The sequence below is a fragment of the Tribolium castaneum genome, chromosome 1 (assembly GCF_031307605.1).
Source record: "Tribolium castaneum strain GA2 chromosome 1, icTriCast1.1, whole genome shotgun sequence".
Lineage (NCBI taxonomy): Eukaryota > Metazoa > Arthropoda > Insecta > Coleoptera > Tenebrionidae > Tribolium > Tribolium castaneum.
The window spans coordinates 27007457-27030246 of record NC_087394.1 but is presented as its reverse complement, the minus strand read 5'-3'; the positions used below and the strand labels follow the sequence as shown (position 1 = coordinate 27030246).

Genomic DNA, 22790 nt, shown 5'->3' with positions numbered 1-22790 from the left:
TTTTGAAAAAGTTTTTGTTCTTTTTTTGTCACTGATTTTAAGATCAAGAGGAACCATCTGCTGTTTTCTTATTGGTTTATTATAAGAATTAAGAAATTATCTTGATCTTATCTGTTTTCATCTTCATCTGTTTCTCGGTTGTGTTTTGAGGTTTCTAATTTAGCTTTTTTGGATTTCATTTTATTTGCTTTCCGTTTTTTTACTTTTTTTCTTTTTTTTTTATTTAAACGTTTTTAAAAAATAATTTCTATTTATTTTGTAAAATTACTAACTGCAATTAACAAAAACTGTCTTTGTCTTTCTTTTTTACTCTACTGGTAAATCTAGATTATTTTTTAATAATCATGTCATTGTTTTTTCAGGTATTTTTAGTGTGTCTGAATGAAGAGCAAGCACACATCTTTAATTTGTTATTATAAAACTATTAAGAAACAACTCTTTGGTCAACTTTACTTTTCTGCACTTTTGAAAACTGTATCTCTTAATTCTTGTTAAGTATAAAAAAATTCGTAACAGCAAGTGGGTGCGAGTACATATCTAATAAATCGAAAAATGTGGAAAATTGTTTTCACATCACTCGGGATCTTGATTCAGTTTTTTTAAGACATGAAATTTAGAAATAAGAATTATCAAAAGTTAGAATTCTTTTGATTTGTCGTATTATTTCTGATCTTCGTTGTTTTACCTACTTGAGAGATGGTTGAAACTTTGGTTGTTAATCGTTTTTTTAAGACATTAAATTTACAAATTTGAGCTACCCAAAGTTGGGATTTTTTTAAGTTTTCGTATTTTTTCTGATTTTTGGTGTTTTATTTGAGAGATGGTCTTAACCATCATCCAGGTTGTCAATCGTTTTCCCAAGACATTAGTTCAGAAATTTTAGTTTTCGAATGATTCTTTTTCAAAGGATTCTTTTTGTCATTGTCATATTATTTCTTATTTTTGTTGTTTTAATTGAGTGATGGTTGAAATTCTGTTTATCGTTTTCTCAAGGAATTAAATTAAAAAAAATAAGTTATTAAAGGTTGGGATTCTTTTGATTTCTCGTATTATTTCTTATTTTCGCTGTTGTCTTTGAGAGTTTGTTGAGATTCTGATTTTCTTAAGACATTAAATTCAGAAATTTGAGTTTTAGAAGTTGATTTTTTTTGATTGGCGTATTGTTTCTGATTTTTAGTGTTTTATTTAAGAGATCATTGAAACTTCTAGTTGTTAATTGTTTTCTCAAGACATTAAGTTCACAAATTTGATTTATCAGAAGATACGATTTTTATGTTGGTTTACGACAGATGGTTAAAACTCCTGGTTGTTAGGTTGTTATCACGGATTAGGGTTTTTTTGCCCTTTGGTATTGTTTCAGATTTTTGATGTTTTACTTGACATATAATTCTTAATCATTTTCTGAAGACACTAGATTCAGAAATTCCATAGTTATCAAAAGTTGTGATTTTTTTTACTTGTCATTTTATTTCCGATTTTTGGTGGTTTACTTGAGGATGGTTGAAACTTCTGGTTGTCAAGAGGGATCGTTGTGAATGTTTGATTGATTTAGTGTTTGGAGAGCAGCCTCAGGCGTTCATTGCAAGAATCGCTTTGTTTTCGTTTTTTGAAAAACGTCCAAGTTACCTTCCCATGTTTTATGCTTATTGTACGTCCGAAGGTGAAATCATGGAATCACGTATTTATAAAATATGGGCTCATGCATGGAAGCTTCTTATTGAGAGGAGGTTCTGACCTCTGTAATCCCACCCTCGACTCGAACCGTTGATTATCCATATGCATGTATGTAATAATATCCAGGAATAGTCCAACTCACACATCGAGTAGAGTATGTATTATTGGCATATTTTATAGGCGTAAAGAGGTAATATTTAGCATCGATCCATTAATCTGAGATGTTTAGTCGGATCGGAATTGACCCTGTGGCTGGGCCGGTCACCGTCCATCCTGGCATAATCCTATGCGGCGTATTTGCGGATTCCACTGTAATGCATATGTGTTCGTTGTACAATTATTACGGGCAATGCAATGTCATATTACAGAGAGCGCCTATGTGTGTGTCGATGGCAACTATCCGGAGCTCTTGGGTGCAGCGCCCCAGGCCAGTCGTGCTCCTCGCAGACGTGCTGGCGCCGGCACGACTTGCATGGTTGTCCGTTCTGGTCATACCTATTTGCATAACACATTCAATACCTATTGATCACGAGCATTTACTCTCTCATGATGCCGTGAATTATGGTCGGCCACTATCTATTTGTTTAGCTGATTAGTTAGTAACATTATTAGATCACTGCGATACCTGCTAATCAATTAATTATTTATGTATGATCCGCCATTGCTGTGGGCCGGACTCGGTTCGTTAATTTCAAGATATTGCCATTGCGGGTGATTCCACAACGACAAGCGACACCAACAAACTTGCTGCCACCAAAACCAACCTCCCAGAATTTTTCATTTTGTCAAAACAGAACGCTATCTCCAAGATAATTCCAAAAATACCTACCATGAGAAGTGCGGGTACTTGGTAGTTTCGTTCGATAAGAGATATTTTTACTAGAGTTGGTTATAAAACTTGCCACAAAAAGGTGCGCTCAGGTCATGTTGAGTACAGTCACGATCAAAAGAAATGAAATCCTTAAAACCGTAGCGTTTAATCTTGCTCGATATCTTGTAAGCTAACTGGAGGGTTTGTAAATATGTTAAAATTTTGACCCACAAGGTTTAAGTCAAGCTTTTACTATCCAGCTTAGTTGGTGGGCGTGTCATTCTTTTTGACCATGACTGTACCCAACATGGCCTATGACTTTAAAACAAATGAATAAACCAATTAATTTTTTTGTGAACATCTTGACACTCTTGATATAAAAAAAACATTTTTTTAATGTATGCAGGTCGAATAAAGCTCACACATATTCTGCCAAAAGCTCTGTGTTACAAAATTCTACTGCTAATATTGATCTTTTTTTTCATTCTAAAAGCCAAAGTAAGGCTTTTTTTGGCGCTTCATGCTTTAGGTACTTTTTATCAAGTACGGCACTTATATTCGAAAATAAGGAAAAACTAGTGAAAATGTGGAAAAAAACACACATAAGCGACTCATAATGGCAATCAATTAAGGTTCTCCGTATGAAAACACCGTAGGTAATAGGTAAAGCAGATTTTTTTAAAATTATGTCCAACTAGTTATTAAAAATAGACACTTAGAGCGGCTAAAATTTAGATTCTTCGAATTTAAGGAAATAATATAGCGGTTTAAGATTGATCAGGGAGTCGCACTGAGTTTGAAAACGTACTATTGATGTCATTTTCTGGACTTAATTTGCAAAAATTAATAGAGTCATCACGTAAGAAATATTTTGTCTTTTTTTACTGTTAAAAGTTTGCTTCTGTGTGAATTGTATTGTTCTACAACTGTTCTTATTTTATAGTTGTGACAGTATGAGAATTTTTTCATTATGTTTTTATTATATTATATACGTTTATTGACTTTTTTACAGTAACTCTGAATCGAAGGCTATGAACAAATATCGTCAAAAATCGAAAAAAATAAAAAAATTTAAATCGGTTCTAATGCCATTAATTACTAAATCGTAGAAATGTGTAAAAGGTTTTAGAAAAAATAATTTTATTTGGTTTTAAAAAGGTTTCGCCGTTGTCATAAATTGTAAAATTCTCACTCAGGTCGCAGAACACTTCTTAGGCTTAAAAACTGGCGCTAAATACAGTGGTCTTGGTTAAAATGCTCTACGTTGAATAATTTTCAAAAAAAAGTTGTTTAGAATCGTTGAAAAACTGATGTAACAAGAAGTAAGTAAATAAATGATCGTTTTGCTCTAGAATTGTTAGTTTTCGAGTTATTATTTTTTTAATGAAATACAAAAAATGTTTTTATGAAATGACCACCATAATTTTAGGGAAAAAATTCGAAAATTTAAATATTCTCAAAAACTAGTTGCTTATTTAATAGGTAACTTAAGATGAACCGTAGAATTCGCTGGAACAAACTGTTTTGCTGTACGGTTTTTAGTTTTTTAATTGTGGTTATGAATTTTTTTAGTGAAAAATTTAAATGCCTTGTTAATGACTATAAAATGACTGTTTCCGAAACCGTTACTTGTAAAAAATAAAAAATTACTAGAGACTTGAGCAAGTTGCATAAACGTTGTTCGTTACAGAATTAAAAAGATCGTGTTTTTTTAATTTTGGAAGATTTGTAATTCTGTAAATATCGTTAAAAATTCTTGGTAGTTCTTAAATCAGTGATTTGTACTCCAGGACAATTTACACGATTTCGTAGGGTTGTACCGGCGTTGCAAAAACCTTGCATGGGGAGTGCGTTAATAAATTGTGTTTGGTTTTGAGATAAGTAACTTGTTTGCATGTTGGGTCGTGAACTTATCAAAACTTTCTTGTACAAATGTGTAATTTTCCCCTTTTAAAATTGGCTTCCTCGTTATATTTTTAATGCGCCTAATAAATTATTTAGTCTTAATAAAGAAATCGTCCAACTTGACAGGTAGATTTTTTCACAAAGTTGTCCAGTCGTCCCACAGTTTTCAGTTAATAGAAATGAATAAAGTATGAAATCCATAAATTCCGTTTTATTTTCTAATTTATTGAGGAAGAAGAATAACTCAGGATTAAGAAACGCGTCGTTATTACCGCATATTTTCGAAATATGTGCACAGATTGTGAGGTAAATGGTAAATTGCGGTATGCATCGCTTCATACCGAGGTTCTCTTGTCAGGCCAGGGAATATAAATCGTGTTGAGCAACTCAAGCAGTACCTTATACGCTCAGCTTGTCTGGTCAGTTCACAACATGTGTAACGTTTCGCTTTGTTAAACATTTAGCAGTTGAAACGTTAAAATATTGGGTCGCTTAGTAGATCGTTTTGTAAAATTATGCGCAATTTATTCGAAAGTTGACGGTTTTGGGACGTTTTGAGCGCTCGTCGTGGAAAAATATCAGCGTGGGTAATAGAATTTTAATCGAGAGTTTTACTGCTGCACCTTGTAATTATAAAAATATTGCAAGGTTTTCTATAAAAATTCCGTTTTACATAAATATTGCATTTAATGTGTTTAGAGGTTAAACGGTAATAAATAAAATATTTTTCCTTTTTATGGGCCCAATAAAAAATTCCATATTATTCCGCCCATTTAAAAATAATTTATTAAAGAAATACCTTAGATTTAACGATTCAGGTTTATTGTTAGAACTGAAAAAGTAATTATTTTTATCTAATAAATATTTAATATAGTAATAAAAGTTCGAATGTGTTTATACAATCCATATATTATATTTCTGTAATCTTTACTGCCTTGTTTTACGCGATCTTTGTGGAAACGTAATCACAAGTTTAATATTGGCCGACTTGTGATTTATTTAGGTAATACACCCACTTACGAATTTTATTTTGTGTTTTGTTACTTAATCAAGAAGTGGAGTTTATTTTTTACGTCTGAATAGCGACGTAATGAACAACGATAATTAACAGAGTCATTGTTATTAGTTAATAAATGGAAGTTTATTCAGTTTGATAAAAATTAATTAAATTCTGCTGCATCTTAAACTGCGTCATTTTTCCCAACTGCACTGACCACAAACAGTTCCACTTTACTGTAAAATGTTAAGCTGATGATAGGCATCGTGTCTGCGGATAACTCGACACGAAACGAAAAGTGGTAATGAAGCTGGAAACGTACACAATTTCTGTTGGGGTCATAACGAACTTACAAGAGGATAATTGATAAATTCGAAACGAACTACAATTATATTAATTTAATTAGATGTATTGAAGCCGGAGGGCAACTTGACCGCCATGAATACCGATCTCGTGATGCCAAAATAGCTTATCAGGGCCGGCCCAATGTTAATGACTGGGGATTTCAATTAAAACTAATTACTGCTACCCGGCAGACCAATCAATTGATTAATCATTTAATTAATCAACTAATTAACGGAGCAACGTAACTAATGTGTCGGTACTGTTATGTATTAAACTAATTGAATCCATGTGCGGAATATTTCTTGACTCCGATGTGGGCGCATTGTCACAGGGTGCATCATGCAAACCGACCGTGTGCACCAATTGTTGATACGTGACTTATTTACTCTTTGTTGCGTGGAAATAAATTTTATTCGATTTGATTTATACAACGCTGCACTCGCCGCGTTAATTCACACGTGCTGACAAAAATCATTTAGAAAATTTTCAAAGATTTTTTCCATTTTTGCTTATTTTCGAGAGATCATTGTTGTGCATGTAAACACAGCTTTATCGTAGTTTGTATCGCGCTGCTTGTTAAAAACAAGAGATGTGTATCATGTAGAACTATGTACACACACGTAACGTCACAGCCACGTGCAACATATGTCTCAAATTTCCGATTTGAGATCGAGATAAACAACGGCGACAATTGCAAGAAAACATCAACAAGAGGGACGACAGCACTGGCCGTCGACGTCATTGCCATTAAACTATGTAATTACGTGTATAGTTTAATTATTCATCGGAGCAAACTAACTATTGTATCCATCGATTGCCTTGCACCAGGGTGGTCCCACTGCACATGCATTCTCCACCGTACAATACCTCTGAGCATGTATTGTGTGCAGTGCCGTGGATTATACATGGCCGCCAGTTTGTAGATCATTAATTTATGCATTGCGCTCCAGATGGCGGCACCACGACCAACTTTTAACCCATTTATGACACAAGATTTAAAATCGACACAAACTTCCCAGGTCCTCGGAGGGCCATTACTTCAGCCCGGCTTAGAACACGATAGAGCTTTGGCCACTTTTATCGGGAAGCGACTGTACCTACCCCGCAGTGTTACAAAAAAAGAACACTATCAAATCCGTTAGAATTTTTTGATTTTTGAAATTCGAAAATGTTTTTCAGTTATGCAATTATTTTTATTTTTATTCTCGTTAAAGATGAGGCCTGTGATTATGTTGTAAAAACCACTTTTGGCTGTGACAGATCAAATTGATTGAGAATACGATTTAAAATTTGTTCACTAGCCCAAAATCGTTATCTTGTCAAGGAAACTGTAATTATCTAAATTTCAAAATTTGCGGAAAATTAGTTTTACAATAATTGTTGATTTAATTGTCAGAATATTAATCTGTCACACAATTGATTTATCTTGTCAACTTAAGCGCAATATCATTGTTTCAGTGTATATTGTAATTATTATTAGAATGACAGGTGTGTGATCTGTGGGTGGACAGGTGAAGAAAGATGATGTTACTTTATACTGTGCTTTTTTAAAGAAAAAATTAGAGGTTAGACGAAAAAAGCGATTCAGAGAATATCTAGTAACCATCGGTAACCAGTCATTGACTACTAAATTCTAAAACTATTACTCGTTTTTAAATAGTTTCCTCACTTTGATTATTTCCGAAAGTAAGACCTTAAAAATCTTCAGAATAATTTGTTAAAACGTAGTAGTTTCAAGGTCATTTTGTTTTGATATTGTTTTACTTTTCTACTGTTTCAGATACAATAATTGTAAAGAACGATTTGTGATACTAGAAAAAAATCAAAATTATGAAAAAAGATATCAATGGTAATAAATAAGCTGTTCGAAATAAACTAGAGTCAAGAAAGGAAATGCAAATAAATAATAATTGATTATAGATTATAAGTAAAGGGCTTGTACTCGTATACTAAAAACTGAATCAGATGCAAAGGGCTTGAAGGATTAAAATGGGCTGGAAGGACTAAAAGAATAGTATGTAGTCATCAGATAATGTGGTTTTTATGCTCTATATAAGTTTGGATGTTGATTTCAACACTGACAACAATTTTTTTCTCCTAGCTTTAGTTTTTAAGATATTCTCGTAGGTATCTTATATCACCACATTCCACACTGTTCATAAGCTCTAGAATGGAATTTTGCGACAACAGTCAAAAAGCTGATAGATTTTCTAAAACTAGATTTTCGAGAAAAAAGACATTTTCTCTTACAGCGTGTTTCGCATAACTTTATGAGGCCTCTTCCTCTAATGTTCAAACTTAAATATAGCAAAATCGCAAGACACAACAAATAGGTACACATCTAATTATTTAAGTTTTGAAAACTCATGACACCACTGTTGGATCACTTTTTACTTTTTTCCAGAAAAACTTCATGTAACAATAAGTTTCATTGACACTTCATTTACACTGTTTTTTTTTGACTCTTGAGAGGATTTATTACACTAATAACAACGCAGACTACGACCAAATATTCCCACTCATTGTATAAAAGTCGGTTTACACAATTTGGTTCAGTGACACTTACTTTGCATTGCAGAACAAGTTTCAAATTTTTTACAAAATTACAATTTAAAATTAATGCAGGTCAGGTCAGATCAGTCGTCGTAGCATAGTGTTATTTGAAAAATAAAAATTAAATTTTGCATAACTTGAAAACTAAAAGAAATTTCGAAAAATTTTATTTTCCAATAATAATCGCATTTTCAACGCACATCATAAGGTGCTAATTTTTTTTTTGTAAAGTGAGTAATTTGGGCAAAGGGCGCTTGGTTCTATACTTGTGCCCAGCCCTGTATTCTACTACTGCTCCAGAAAAGTTCAGGAAGCTTAATTATTTCGATCACTTTACGTGAATAACAAATCAGTGAACTTGTATCTGTCGTTTTTTTCAGGTTGTAATACACGAATATGTTTGACATTAAAATAATTAGACTTTAACTTTTGTGGAGAGATATACTATTTTTAATAGGGCAACTTGTTAATACAGATATACATTCAAAAGTTTTGCATTACAATAATTTGCATGAGGAAAACTCCCGTTTAATAACCTGGCCTGTTTGTTTTTTTCAATGTAAATTACGGTAAAGTCGGCTGGAATATGCTTTCTGAAGTCCTTGGAGCTCTAATACACACTACTAGAACTCATTCGGAGCTCGTTATTGCTACTAGAGAAAATGACAAATATGAATCTCTAAGAACGAATTTTTTTTCTGAAGTGTGTGGCGACGTTTTAGTAATAATTTTTGTATGAGATTTTTTTTGGGTGTTTAAAATTACTTTAAAAGAAAAAATGGTTGGGGCTTTATTTTCAGTTAGCTACCAGTGATAATCCTACATTCATAGTTATTTTATTCGATATGAATTAATATAATATGCAAAAAATAAAGTGATGCAGCAAATTTTTTGAAGTTTTAAAAATTTCGAAAATGAGCAAATGTCTGCCTTCGCTGGATTCCAGTGTGTCAATCTCGTTAGTTATTGCCCGTCCACCTTTGGCATCGTAAACCCATTCACGGATGACGAACCCATCCGGCCGCGAACGCCATGAATGAAAACGTAATAAAAGTCGTAATAGAAGGAAGGAATCGTAGTATATAGCGAGAAGATGATCCGAATTCGGTTACTACGGAGCTCGAGCATCGTACGTGTGGATCGAGTCGAGAAGCGACGACGGAGACGACGTTGCAAGGTCGTCCTCCCACAATATTTTCGCCCGAAGAACAGCTGATCGTCGGTACGGTACTATCGGGCGGCGAGCGGGACGCACAACGTGCTCGTGAATGTCAAGGAGGCAGCAAGCTGCCGTTTACGACGGGGAAGAGAGGCCGAACCCGCCGAGAGCAAAGCGGGTTCATTGAGCTTCGAGCGACGGGACGCGCGTCCGACCGTAGCGCCGCCGTCGGAATCATCTTGAAGGCAACGGCCCGGTCAGCGAATTCATAAATCAATGCGACGATCAAGCGCCGATCCTTCGACTACAACCTGCACACGAATCCTAAACAATTTGACAATTTTCTACTTTGATTTTTTCAAGTTGCAAATCCCACAGGAAATGCTCCCTCTGGACGTTCTACTGCACTAATTAGACTCATGCGTGTTTGCTTTTAGCAAGAAATTGAAAAAAGTACAATATAGTTTAATAGGGGTGTCTGTAGTAATAAGGAGTTTTGCTCAAATTTTTGTAGCTCATCATAAAACAAAAGCACATTTTTTTATTGAAAATAACTAAACTTTCCACTGAGAAACACAACTGCGGTTTAAGCTTAGCTTAAATTAACGGCGGGCTTACATAAGGAAGCTTTTAAGCTCGAACTGAGTAATCAGCCCCAAATCTCGGTTGTTATTGTATCGTAAGGTGGCCAAAAAAATGTCCACATGAAAAATGCGCACAGGACAAAAATAGAAACTCGCAAGAAAAAAGCTCACACGGTATAATGTCGACAAAGAAAAACCCCACATGGAAAATAGCTCAGAAGGAAGGAAACGTACAGCAAGGAAATCTACTGGAAACCCATACCAGAAAAAGCCCACACACATAGAAGCTCAAATGGAAAAAAGCTCACACATAAAAATGCCCAAAAAAATGGGTCAGAGAAAGAAGCCCATCATAGGTTGTGTTTAATGTCAATCCGTATTTCATTTTCCCTCTAATTCCTATTTATTGGTAAACTTTTTTTGTGCTCCTCTACTTTAATTACCTAATAAAGATAGCATTTTCTGTCAATTCACACGAGAAGGTAACTTTATTTTACATCTTTTTGCACAATTGGCACTACTTCTGGAGGTTGTATTAGCGTACCGGTGCTTTTTTTGTTTAAGAATTACTCAAAAAATTGACTAAATATTTTGCATAAATACAAAACCCTAAATATTACGTTGTGCACTTTTGATAATAGGTTGCAATAGTTAATAGTTTACAAATAACTCTTCTACTTATATATCTTTAAACAAATTATTTTTGTGTCTACTTACTCTCTAGCAGCACAAAAAGGTAGGTAATTATTTCTTATCATGTTCCAGTTTTTTACTACGAAAGATTATTTTATAATTCTTCCTTACCTGCACTAATTTCTCCGATTTATTGTTTTAACTTTTAAGACATCACAGTATCTGTCTAACAGAAGATGTAAATTAGCTTTTGATCATTTTTGTTAGATTTATGGACAATTTATATTTGCAAATAAAGTAAGACCTCTTTCAGAAGCACTAAAAACAGCATACCTCCTGTATTTTGTTTTTTCGGTAACTAATTAGGCTGAGGTAATCATTACATGGGCGTTAATATGACTTTAAAAGAACATTTTCCGAAAAAATTTGGATGAACAGTGTGAGCGTTTTCATCAAGATCTGAAGATTTTCAAATTCGGCATAAATGGTTCTAGGATGAAAATATTAGGAGATAGTTGGACTATAACCATGACATCGAAGATGTACTGAATTAGAGCAAGCCTTAAAAGTGAAGTGTAACTTCAGTCACATTATATTTTTTTAGTCCTTTTTGATGAACGACCATTATTCTTTTTTTGTACCACAATTCGTTCTTCTCTAAATAGTTGTTTTTATTAAATTTTGCAAAACAAAATAAAACGATAATTATTAAACACTAAATTAGGTTATTCCTCTCGAAATTCTGCTAAACATTCACCAACTGAAAATTTCTTCTGTTTGAAAACAGTGTAGGCTTTTTGTTGGGTGCTAAACTCTATTTGGGAAAGCATGCAATGAGTTTTTGAAAAATTATTATCAAATGCCGATTTGTCAATCGATCTCATGTTTTAAGGAAAACTGACAAAAAATACAAAAAAAAAAACAAAGTAAAAGCATTAATTTTTAATTTTCAGTTTTGACTATTTACGAATTATTTATATAGTTTTTTAATTAATATAATATTTAGTAACATAATTTATTATTAAATCTGACGTGATGATTTTTTTGTATTTTTTTAACTTTCAGCTCATAATGTAAAGAAACAAGACTTAAGTTAAAGTATATAAATCATGAAAATTAGTTAATTAGTTAATTTTTTTGAACTTTTTCTCGATTGGGCTTTTTCGTTGTAGGATTTTTCTGTGTTTTTTTCTTTATCTGTGTAAGTGATTTTTCTTGTGCCCTTGTATTTCACGGATTCCCAACATGTCGTCCGCTAGCCCTGTGTGTTATTCCTTGTGTGGCAACATGGGGCGTCTGCAAAACAGGGGCTGAAATTTTATATTTAATCATTTCCGAGGCGCGGAAACGCTGCAAAGCCCAATTATCAGCAATTAGCTGATTGGAATTCGCATATATGTCGGCGTGTTCTAATACGATTAGCGAAATGAAATATCTCTCGTAAGTTTTAGTAAAACAAAGTTAAAGTGTGCAGCCGTGTCTTCGGTTTGAGCTTGTTTCTGCCGACGCCTGAACTGCTCTTATTGATTGCTCCCGGTTTAGATTAAATTAGATCAATTTGTCAAATCCTTTTGGACGTTTCATAATTTACCGTTGGGATAAAGCGCGCGAGACGACTTGTCCGTAAGGAGTCTATGATTTTGAGGCTTCCTTCCGGTCTGAGTGTTAATAAGTGAACTCGCGGGGCCATGTTGATGAATTTTATGTAATGGCGCCGCTCTTAGTTGAATTATGGCAAATTGGGTAGACGCCAGAGTGCAGGTCCCTCACTACAAGTTATTACAGATATTAACACAGTGGAGTTGTTTATTCTTGGCTACGGCTTGTAATCTTTGCCTTCACTATCCTTCCCCTTTTACCGGCATTACAACGCCCGATCTCGGTGTGCATCTTACGCCGAATTTCGCCCTAATTGCTTTATTAAAGCCGACCAGGTACACCGGTGTGCAAACAGTCATTCATTTTTATAATTCGGGCTATTCTCATTGAAAGATAAGCTGAAAAGTGTGGATTACGTTATTAGGACTAAAAGTGCCAGTTGTTTAAGTGGCGAATCTCACACGTAAACTCACTTTTTATCTGAATAACATATTCTATTTTACCCAGAAATTACTGGTCAAGATCGATTGAAGTTTTTTAAACATTTCTACTGCTACTACCTTTATCATTTTCTCAGTACTATGGATACCTGTGGCCATGAAAATCGTAAAATTTATAAAATTTTCAAGTTCTAAAGACACATACAGATAGTCTATTTACTTTGTTAAATATTCTTAATATTCTTCTTCCGTGAAAAGATAATCACTTATTCGTTTTATTGGTGTGAGGTATAGACATTGGCGTATTTAGGTTCATTGCAGCCCTGGGCTACTTAATTTTGGATGTCCCTGCCTATGATAACATTTCTTCAAAAAACAAACAAACATTTATTGGTTAATTTAAAAAATAAGGAAAAATTTACATAAAATTACAATATCTATGTATGTCAAGTCAGGTCAGGTCAGTCGAAAAAAAAATTATTGACAGGGGGACTTTTTTGTCGTACTTTCGAAATTTGTAGCACTTTTGTAAAACAAATCACTCTTCAAAATTTTAAATCATCGAACTACCTACCACTCTTGTGACACAAGAGTACATTTTCTTTCTTTTCTTTTTTTTTGAAGAAAGAACACTTTTGAGAATGTAAAAGAAGCGGATAAAGGCTGAAGCGCAGAAAAGAAAAAAAAAGAGAGTTTTTTGTTTTCACTGTTTTTTTGAGAATTTTGTTTGTTTATTTATTTTTATACTTTTTTTATACCACATATTTTACATTTCCTAAAAGTTTTTTTCTTCTCTTAGGTTTTATTTTTAACAAATACACCAATTTTATAGTTAGTGTAAGATTTTAAAATTATTTTAACTCAAAAACTAAAACGTTTTGAAAAAAAAAATTGTTGGTCTTGACGAGTTCTATTACCAGTCAAAATTAATACACTTATTTTATTTACAGCTTGTATATGTTTTTAACTTCATTCTTTTTTTAATTTTTTTTCTCTAATTTTTGTAATGTCCTTGACTTTTTTAATGAGTTTATTTGAATGGATATGTAAACCTAGTTCTAGCACAAGTTCTCTCAAAATGTAGTCCTAAAAATTAAATTAAGAAACCTGTAAAAGTTGTTTGTAATGTCACTAGATTTTTTAAAATGTCTTCTATTAAAACTACGTGGTCGCTGACTTTTTCCAAAGAAATTTTACTGTAGTGTGTACTACTCAGACTTTTTTAACCCATTACTTATCTTGAATTTTCTATAATGTAAACTGAAACTACTAAAAACTTCGTAAAAGTTATTAACCAAACAATTAAGAACTTAAGAAGTGAAAAAAGACGAAACCTAAAAATGTGATCAGTTGACTTAAAAAATGGAACTCGTCTATTGACTAGCTATTTTTTTTATTGAAATAAAGTTATGGGTGTCGTCTCTAAAATTTTGCCACCCTAGGCTATTATTTATTATGTAGACGATATGTAAATATGCCACACATAGTAAAAGTAAAACTGCTAAGGCGCAAAGGTACAACTTTTACCTGTACAGTTGGTCACCATATTTTAGCATCGCCTATAAAAAGTCTGTTAAAATAAGTATGAAGTAAAAAATAAACTAAAACGTAGCCGCTTTCATTGTTGTGAATGAAATAATCACGTGATTTGCGAAAGTAAATAATAAATGTGGGAGCAGCGCTGAAATATGCAAGAAATTAAACATAAATAATTGAAATATAAAAGGAGTCAGCAGAATGTGGCCGCCTACCACATAACTCGCCATTACTTATTAATGACATATTGTGAAGTAATTTTTTCTTGATTTGTGTCGTGGAATAAATCATGTCTGGAATGCGCTCGCAACTGCGTTATTTTACGTGGAATTCAGTTAAAGTTGTGACAGAAAAACGAGTCGGATTGAATTTCCGTTGGGCGAAAATAGCAAACGGGAGTAAAACAGATCGAAGCTTTTAGTAAGGCATCGTGTAAATCTGGTTGGCGTCCGACGCTAGATGGAAGCACTCAAGCAAAACGATTGTCTCCAAGTCCACATCCGGCGCAAATCTTGCGATTCCGGAGGCGAACTGCGCCATTTGCCGTGAAACAACCGCATTAAGGCAATTTGACAATAAATTAATCGAATTACGTACATTAAACACAGGGCACGCGGAGGGATGAGCAAAAAAGCCGCCGTTATGCACAACAGGATATGGATGCATTTCCGTTCTCAAAGGGGTTAGTAATTATGGCCGCTAATGTGATTACTTCGTTTCTGAACATAGTCCATTAGGCTCTTGTGCTGTGCAATAATTCCATATCGCTCATGTCAGATTTACGGGCTAGCTACTATAGCAACGCCGAGGCTCCTGCGACAAGGTCGGCCGCCATCCGCCCCTCAAAGACTGTATGTGCCACCTTCCCCTACCAGGCGGCCTTTCTCAGGATAGATCCTCTGGTGCATCGCAGGATGTGTTTTTATGGCACGCATATCTAATATCCAGTTATTAGCTCCATAATTTTACATTTCCGACCAGTTTCTTTCCTAATTAATATGGGAGTAAAGTAGATTTCTTGCATCAGGTGTCGGATCTAAGTACTTTTTGCATATTATGCAGTGCTAAGTAATGTAATCTGATTACGGCGTTAGATTTCCTGTAGCGAACTAATAACGATACACGGTTTGATCTAAGACTTACGTGCTAGTGACAGGCCGGGGTGATGTGACTTACAACACAGTTTTAATAACATGTATCAGCCTTATTGCAACATGCTCCGACATACAATTAACGCATCACGCGATCTCTGTAATTTCTCCATTATGACAATGGACTTCACTTCATCATGTATGACATTGGTTTTATTGGATGTATCCTCCCGATCCGCACCGAATTTTTTCACAGAGAGAGAGAAGTGGATCGCCGATAAATAAATAATAAGTGGAGTTGTGATTCGAAAGGGAGCATTGAGGTCAGGCCCCAAGTATGGCTCAGCACGTATTACTAACATTTATAACAATCAATAATATCCATAAATCATGCTAATGTAAGTTATAGAGCAGGCAAACACGTTACACGAAGACAACGTCTTTCCTGTCGGCTCATTTTTGAGCTCGAGTCTCTGTGTGTAAGTTATTAAATGATCGGTAATAGTACAGTACATGCACATGCACTCCGTCATATACTTTATTGAAAACTCGTCTCGTAATTAAATTATTTAATGCGCATCCGGTTAACTAACTATTCACGGGGTCTGGAAAAACAAGTCGGCGCGCGTAAGGAGCGTTTTGTGATTCCCGATGAAATTAATTAATTCCACACTTTCAATTGGGAATCCAGTGGCGGGCAGGATAATCAGGATAGCGCGACCGGAATGTCTGTCGGTTACGTCGGTGCGGTTGCGGTCGACAGGATTTTCATCGACCAACATCCCTCTCTGAATACGTACTTACGGGCTAAAGCCGTGAGAACGAACGATTCTTATTACCGACGAATAACTGACTGCTAAATTAACTGTGAACTGGGCACAAAAAGATTTCACCTCGCCTATGCGTATTCTCAAACAAGCTTCATTTTCAGTTTTTCAGCAACGATTTAAGCGGATAATCAGTTTTTCGTCTTCCACCAAAGCGCGAGTTGACCAAAAGTAACGATCAGTAGCGACATTTTTTCATCAATTTTTGCCATCACTTTGAATTCAAAATCTGTAGATTATTTTTACCTATCTCTTCTGCAAATCAGTTTACTAAGTTAATAAAATTCAAAAGAAACATTTTTTTAAATTTAACTCAGTGACTTCAATTCTATTCGGTTGTTTAAAATTGTCAGATTTCTCATTGTAGAAATTTGAGGATTTTGGAACTTAGCATTCTGATTCTGTAGACTTTTTCCGTACGTAGATTACATACCAACAAGGTGATTCTGCTAAAAGTATTTTTTTGCTGTAAGCCAAGTCCGGGATGGATGCATTTTTTCTATTCTACATATTTTGTGACAAAATTTCAAGCAGATAATCAGTTTTTCGTCTTCCACCGACGCACGAGTTGACCAAAAGTAACGATCAATAGCGACATTTTTTCATTAATTTTTGCCATCACTTTGAATTCAAAATCAGTAGATTATTTTTACCTGTCTCTTCTGCAAATCAGTTTACTAAGTTAATAAAATTCAAAAGAACTCAGTGACTTCAATTCTATTTGGTTGTTTAAAATTGTCAGGTTTCTCATTGTAGAAATTTGAGGATTTTGGAACTTAGCATTCTGATTCTATAGACTTTTTCCGTACGTAGATTACATACCAACAAGGTGATTCTGCTAAAAGTATTTTTTGCTGTATGTCAAATCCGTGATGGATGCATTTTTTATTCTACATACTTTGTGACAAAAATTTTTAAATATTTGGAAAAAACTACCTTTTCTTCCTAATAACTCAGAGGCAAGATTGAAAAACAACAGTCGGTACGTGTGCAAATGGCATCTAATAACTCGTAACGAAATGATTTACGTTTGCCATCTTCCCCGGTGGTGCATCTATCCCTGACTTACCCTATTATCACACAAGTCGTTTGGTTGTTGGTCTTTCTTGGTTTTCAGTTTCTAAACTCGTTCGATATTGCTTTATTATACTTATTAGCAGACGTATCTTAATGTAGTACATGTCGATAACCTGAAATTGTTTTTTTTTAATTATTCTTATATCTTAATTTTTTTGGGGATTCTAAGGGTCTAAGATTCTAACCACAGCAATAAATCTTTTCGATATGATCCAGTTAATGTGTACGTTTGGCTAGTTTATAAGCTAGCTGGATATTGTGTTAACTAGCTGGACAGTTTGTGGAAATTAATGACCTAGAAGATTTTAGCCGCACTTTTACTATCCAGCGCGGTTGGTAGGGGTGTCATTTTTTTGATGGTGACTGTACACAATATCGGATTCTAGACTTTGAACTCAATTTTTTTGATTTTAAAATTCTAAAATGTCACAATAGTTTTACAACCTCAATGTCGAATATCTAGAATTCTAAATCACAAATTGAATACTTGTGAGGGGCGTAAAAGTTAAATTCTAGAATTGTGCACTTTTGAACTGCAGAATTTTGACCTCTGGAATCTTAGAATGCTGATTTTGAAGCACCAAAAAATGTACGGTTGTGGGAAAAAATGGACAATTTTTTCCTGGTGTAACATGTTCTCTAGACGATCGTGATTCTAATGATGATTGGCATGTTTACCTGAGAAAATTCATCTTGGTCTTGATTAGAAACCTTTCTTCGTCTTGACTTAGTATTTCTACTTCTTGTTCTTTGTTGTCTCTAAATATTGAAGTCGGATTTTTAGAAATATTGGAGGGGAGAATAATTTGTCTTACTGACCAACCGTCCCCATCTTCTTAAAATTATTTCCATTTTAACCAAACTGTAAAAAAAAAATTATCGAAAATTTGCTACAACACTTGTCTCATTTTTTCTGTTTACTATATGAGGTCTAAAAATTTTGAGTTTAAAGGAGTCAAGATCTGGTTGTTTTACTAAATCCTAACATTTCCAAAACCAGAAAAATCTTGTTTTTTTTTATTTCTAGTTTTTGCAATTCGAAAATTTAATATTTTTTTCCAGAAATCATTAGATACGTACTAGAAATTTCTTGATTATAAAATTATTTTTTGTATGATGTATTTTTAGAATTAAAGAAGTTTAGAAATTTGAGGTAATTTGTGGAATAATGTACAATTGATAAAAATTATTTGTATTTATTTGACAGTATGTTTCTTACGACTGGAAATCTATATGCCTATAATCAATTTTATTTCTGGAGTTCTAAAGTTTGAAACATAGTAAGTAGATACGTAACTATTGAGTTGTTGGAACTCACTTTTTTAAATTTTTCGATTAGATTTTGATTTTAAATCGTAAATCTTTTTATCCCCAAAAACTGCAATACATAGTTGTAAATCTTTAAATTCGCCTTTTCTTAACTAGAGGACAAGACGGATGGGTCTTTAGTATGTGGCATGTCTGGTGTGTAATGCGTTTTTCCGTTTGAAAAATGGAAACATTGGCGATTTTAACCATACCATTATTCGGAACAAACGTGTGGAATTTATGTCGTTGCTGTGTTACATTGTAATAATAGCGTCGCTTTTTATGACCAGAAGGATATAAAAGTTGTTTAATTAAATTTCGTTTAACGTTGCATAGCCTATATTTTATAGTTTTATGCGAAAGTCGAGATATCCCCGCATGACGCTAGAATTAAATACTAGTCTGAATCCGAGCCATAAACAAAAGCGTTAATTTAATATTAATCGCCATTTTGCAACGTTTCAAAGCGCTGAGCACAAAATACTCAGTCTCCGACTTTGTATCGAAAGAACAGTGTTGCGCTTGTTGCAAATTTATTTGTTAATTAAATAGTTTTGTAACGCTCGAAAATGATACAAGCGATAGAAGCATCGATTCCGGCTTGTAGTAGATTATAATGAAATAACACAACATTAATAAACAATCCATTAATAAATACATTAAACGCTACTGAAAATTACTTCTCGACGCCAGCTCAAATAAACAGATACAAACCATGTTTAAAATAACCGCAATATTCAAAGATTATTTACTTTCCAATCCTTCGGCGATCTGAGAAATGTGTTAAAATTTGTGTAAATCTAATTTCCGAGAAGATTTATGATAAACGCCATCCGTATGTTGGCGAGCCTATTTTTTCATAATATAATCAAATGTCGTCACTTCAAAGCTCTGACGAACAAATGTAAATAACCAGACGCGAGCTTGCACGTTTCCACCGACATATGGTCCAGGCAAAGCCAAAAACTCGAACAGCCCTATTATCAACATTCTTAAAGATTGAAATTTATAATTTGTCCACGTGGTGGCGATAAAAATGCGTTTTGTTCTTAGAATTGTTTTTCCGGTGGATAATTGCCGGTTTGAATAGTCGTCTCATTGAAATTGGAGTGATGTAATATTTTAATTTTATAATCCTGTTGTGATATATATTCGATATTATAAAATATGTAGCGTGGTATCAGTGTAGCCTTCGCAGTTAATTTACGCTTTAATTACAGACGAGCTAATGTCATTTATATAATATTACGATGGCGTCACAAAGCTTTTCGTAATCATCCCAGGAAAATAATTAGTAATTATCTTAGCCATCGTTATTATTCCTAATGGTAATTTTTATTTCATCGATTTGCAATGCAAATGCGGATGAAAAGTGCCGCATTCTTGGATTGTTTGAGGGCTGACCTCTCCTGAAGGGCTGGCGAAGTCATCGCCGATGTTAATTGGAGGCTTGTCCGATAACTAATGGGCCTAGGCCGGTCATGTATCTCGCCTTGTCACTACAGTAATTGTAGTTATTGGTTGCAACTATGCCCATTTGCAATGAAATATGTGCCGCGCTGCTGGCTTGTCATAACAATAATTTAGCTAAATCAATTTAGTTTTTCTTCGTTAAGTTTACGCCATTAAACATAATGATGGAAATTAAAGGATGGGTCATCGGCTGGGTCGATTTCCAACTAAATCAGCCAATTGTAATTAGTACAATGGACGTTATTGATGTGTCATAGGAATTTAGTAACGACTGATTATTGGGGAAATTCGGGGGCAGCATTGCAGAACGACAGATACACGCAACAAAGAAACAATCGGCAAATTAATTTGTTGTGTTTGCGTTCGAATTGATGGCAAGATGCGGATTTTTGCCCGTATTGGATTATTTCATAAAATGAGTAGATACTTAAAATTTAATTTAAATGGAGATTGGGTCATATTTTATATTGCGAGAGAGAGCTGTGTATAAAACATTTCGATAACAGTTTGCAGACTCCATTTAGACTAGACTGAGATACAATTGAAAAGTTTCATAAATACGGCGTGCTATAAACTAAACAGACCCATTCAATATATTTATTTCAATATCGAGAAATAGATAAATGGCAACATATATTACATTTACATTTCTAGTTGAATATATTTATACAATGCAAAAAGTTATTTCCAATTTAAAATACAAGTTCGATATAAATCTTTGTGTGGAGAGAGAGTATAGAAACGTTGCAAACGAACGAACGGACTCTATTCATAAAACTCGAGGTTGTATGTTCAATCTGCACTTATAATACGTTATTGCGTTCTTATTATTGACTCGCATTATCACACGAGAAAGTCATTTACCAATCAAAGAAATGCTAAATCTTTGTACGCAACAATGCCATTTATTACTTTGTTCTCTGCCAGAGGGGGAAACGTTTCGGCTTGATACTTACATCATCAGTAGGCCATTATTTTTCTAGATAAAAGTATCTCAAATCTTGTGATGTCATACAACTAAGTATGTTAACGCTAGTCTCAAAAAATAATACTAGTTTATAGAATTTCAACAGTTATTCTGACATGAGATCGAAAATATACTCAATTAGAGCAAGCCTTGGAAGTGAAGTGTAACTTTAGCCACATCATATGCTGTGTAAAACCAACATAAAACAGCATAACTTCAAAAGTGCGGCCGTAAATAAACGACTAAAATATGGCTAAAGTTCTGCAGGCATAGCTTGCTCTAATTGGGTATATTTTCGGTCTCATGTTATATACTGGTGGACTGTGGATTTCAAATTTAAAACGTTTAAAATTGGCTATCAGCTCGAATTCCCATTTTAGAGCTTACAAAAGTGCAAAAACTGGAACTGGAAGAAAATTTCTGTTGGCAGTGTTGAAGAACAGCAAAAAAATCTAAGGCAACAGATATACTGTAAACTAGTCACATTTATTAAGTAAAAAATTAAATATATATTTACATAAACGTAATTTTGGGGATATTTATTTTTTGCACAAAACATCGCAAATATTTAGGTATTGTTCGTTCTAGAATAGCATTGGAAATCCTAAAATTTCGATTAAGTAATAGACACAAAGATAGATATAGAACAAATTCACTTGCATACAGAAAAAAGTTGAGTTATTTTCTTTTTTGAAACCTATGCTATATTAAAACTCTCACTTCATGAAACAAATAGCTAGAACAGAAAAGAACAATGAAAGTTTTTAACAAAAAATTGTTAAAAATCTATTTAAACGTGTCAGGTCAGACGTGTAAGATGGAATTTTTGCAATTTCCCTTGTTTTATAAGCAAGGAATCGTTAAACATAAATTTTTTAAATAAATCACGTGCAAGAATATAAGACGTTAAGTTGTAAACTATTCTCATGCGAGTTGACTCATTTTGCTTCAACGAAACAATGCCTAAATAAAGCGGTTTAGAGTATTTGTAGCAATTTGTTTCGTTTTTAAGCCAGAGATCGGATGAAATTAACATATTTAAACAACACAAATGCCAAATTAACGCGTCTTGAGGCGTTTCCAAGGCGATTTAGCTCGATTTTAGGCAAAGAATCGTAAAAATATACGTCTTTAAGACACCAGTACTAGAACTAAAAATCATCTAATTGAATTATTTCGGGCTGTGATTTTTTTTTGTTTTATTTTTTGCGAGCCAAGTCCGGATTTTGATCATCAGTATGTGGAGCACTTAGCGAGCCGAGTTGTTAATCAGAGAAAAAGGTATTATCCTTGGAATGGGAATTTAAGGTTATTATTAGCAAGAGTTTGCCTAGCGGCTGAGAAATTCTAATGGAGGAATTACCGCATAAAATTTATATCGTTTTATATTTTATTATTATTTCAAGCTGCAGGTATGTAGGAATAATGAAAAATTTATTTTATGCAAATTGCCGTTTTGTTCTTCATAAATAATTTAAACCGTCTGTTGTAAAGTGTTCTCACAGCGATAGGAATCTCTCAGTCTTTTGTTCTAACGAGTAAAAAATGCGGTACAATTTGGTTGTGATGTTGCAGCATCAGATCGTTTCCGGAGTGGTGCTGTCAAAGTGTCGACTAGTAATTTAATTTATCGATCTTGGTCGTAGTTTATGTAATGCGATTAGAAATGTATTTATACAAACGTTAACACGTAAGAAATTAATCTTTTATGTAGACTAATATCGCTCTCGGTTACTTTTGACACGAGTTTCCGCGGTGTCGGTATGAATAATGCCAGACTCGAATCGATTGAGGATTTTTAGCCACCACAA

General features: G+C 33.9%; 1 protein-coding gene across 4 annotated transcripts in view; it reads left to right on the top strand.

The window, feature by feature from the left end:
- LOC103312699 (protein bric-a-brac 1) overlaps positions 1–22790 on the top strand; it is a 234207-nt gene that overhangs the window by 104205 nt on the left and 107212 nt on the right. The window lies entirely within an intron of this gene.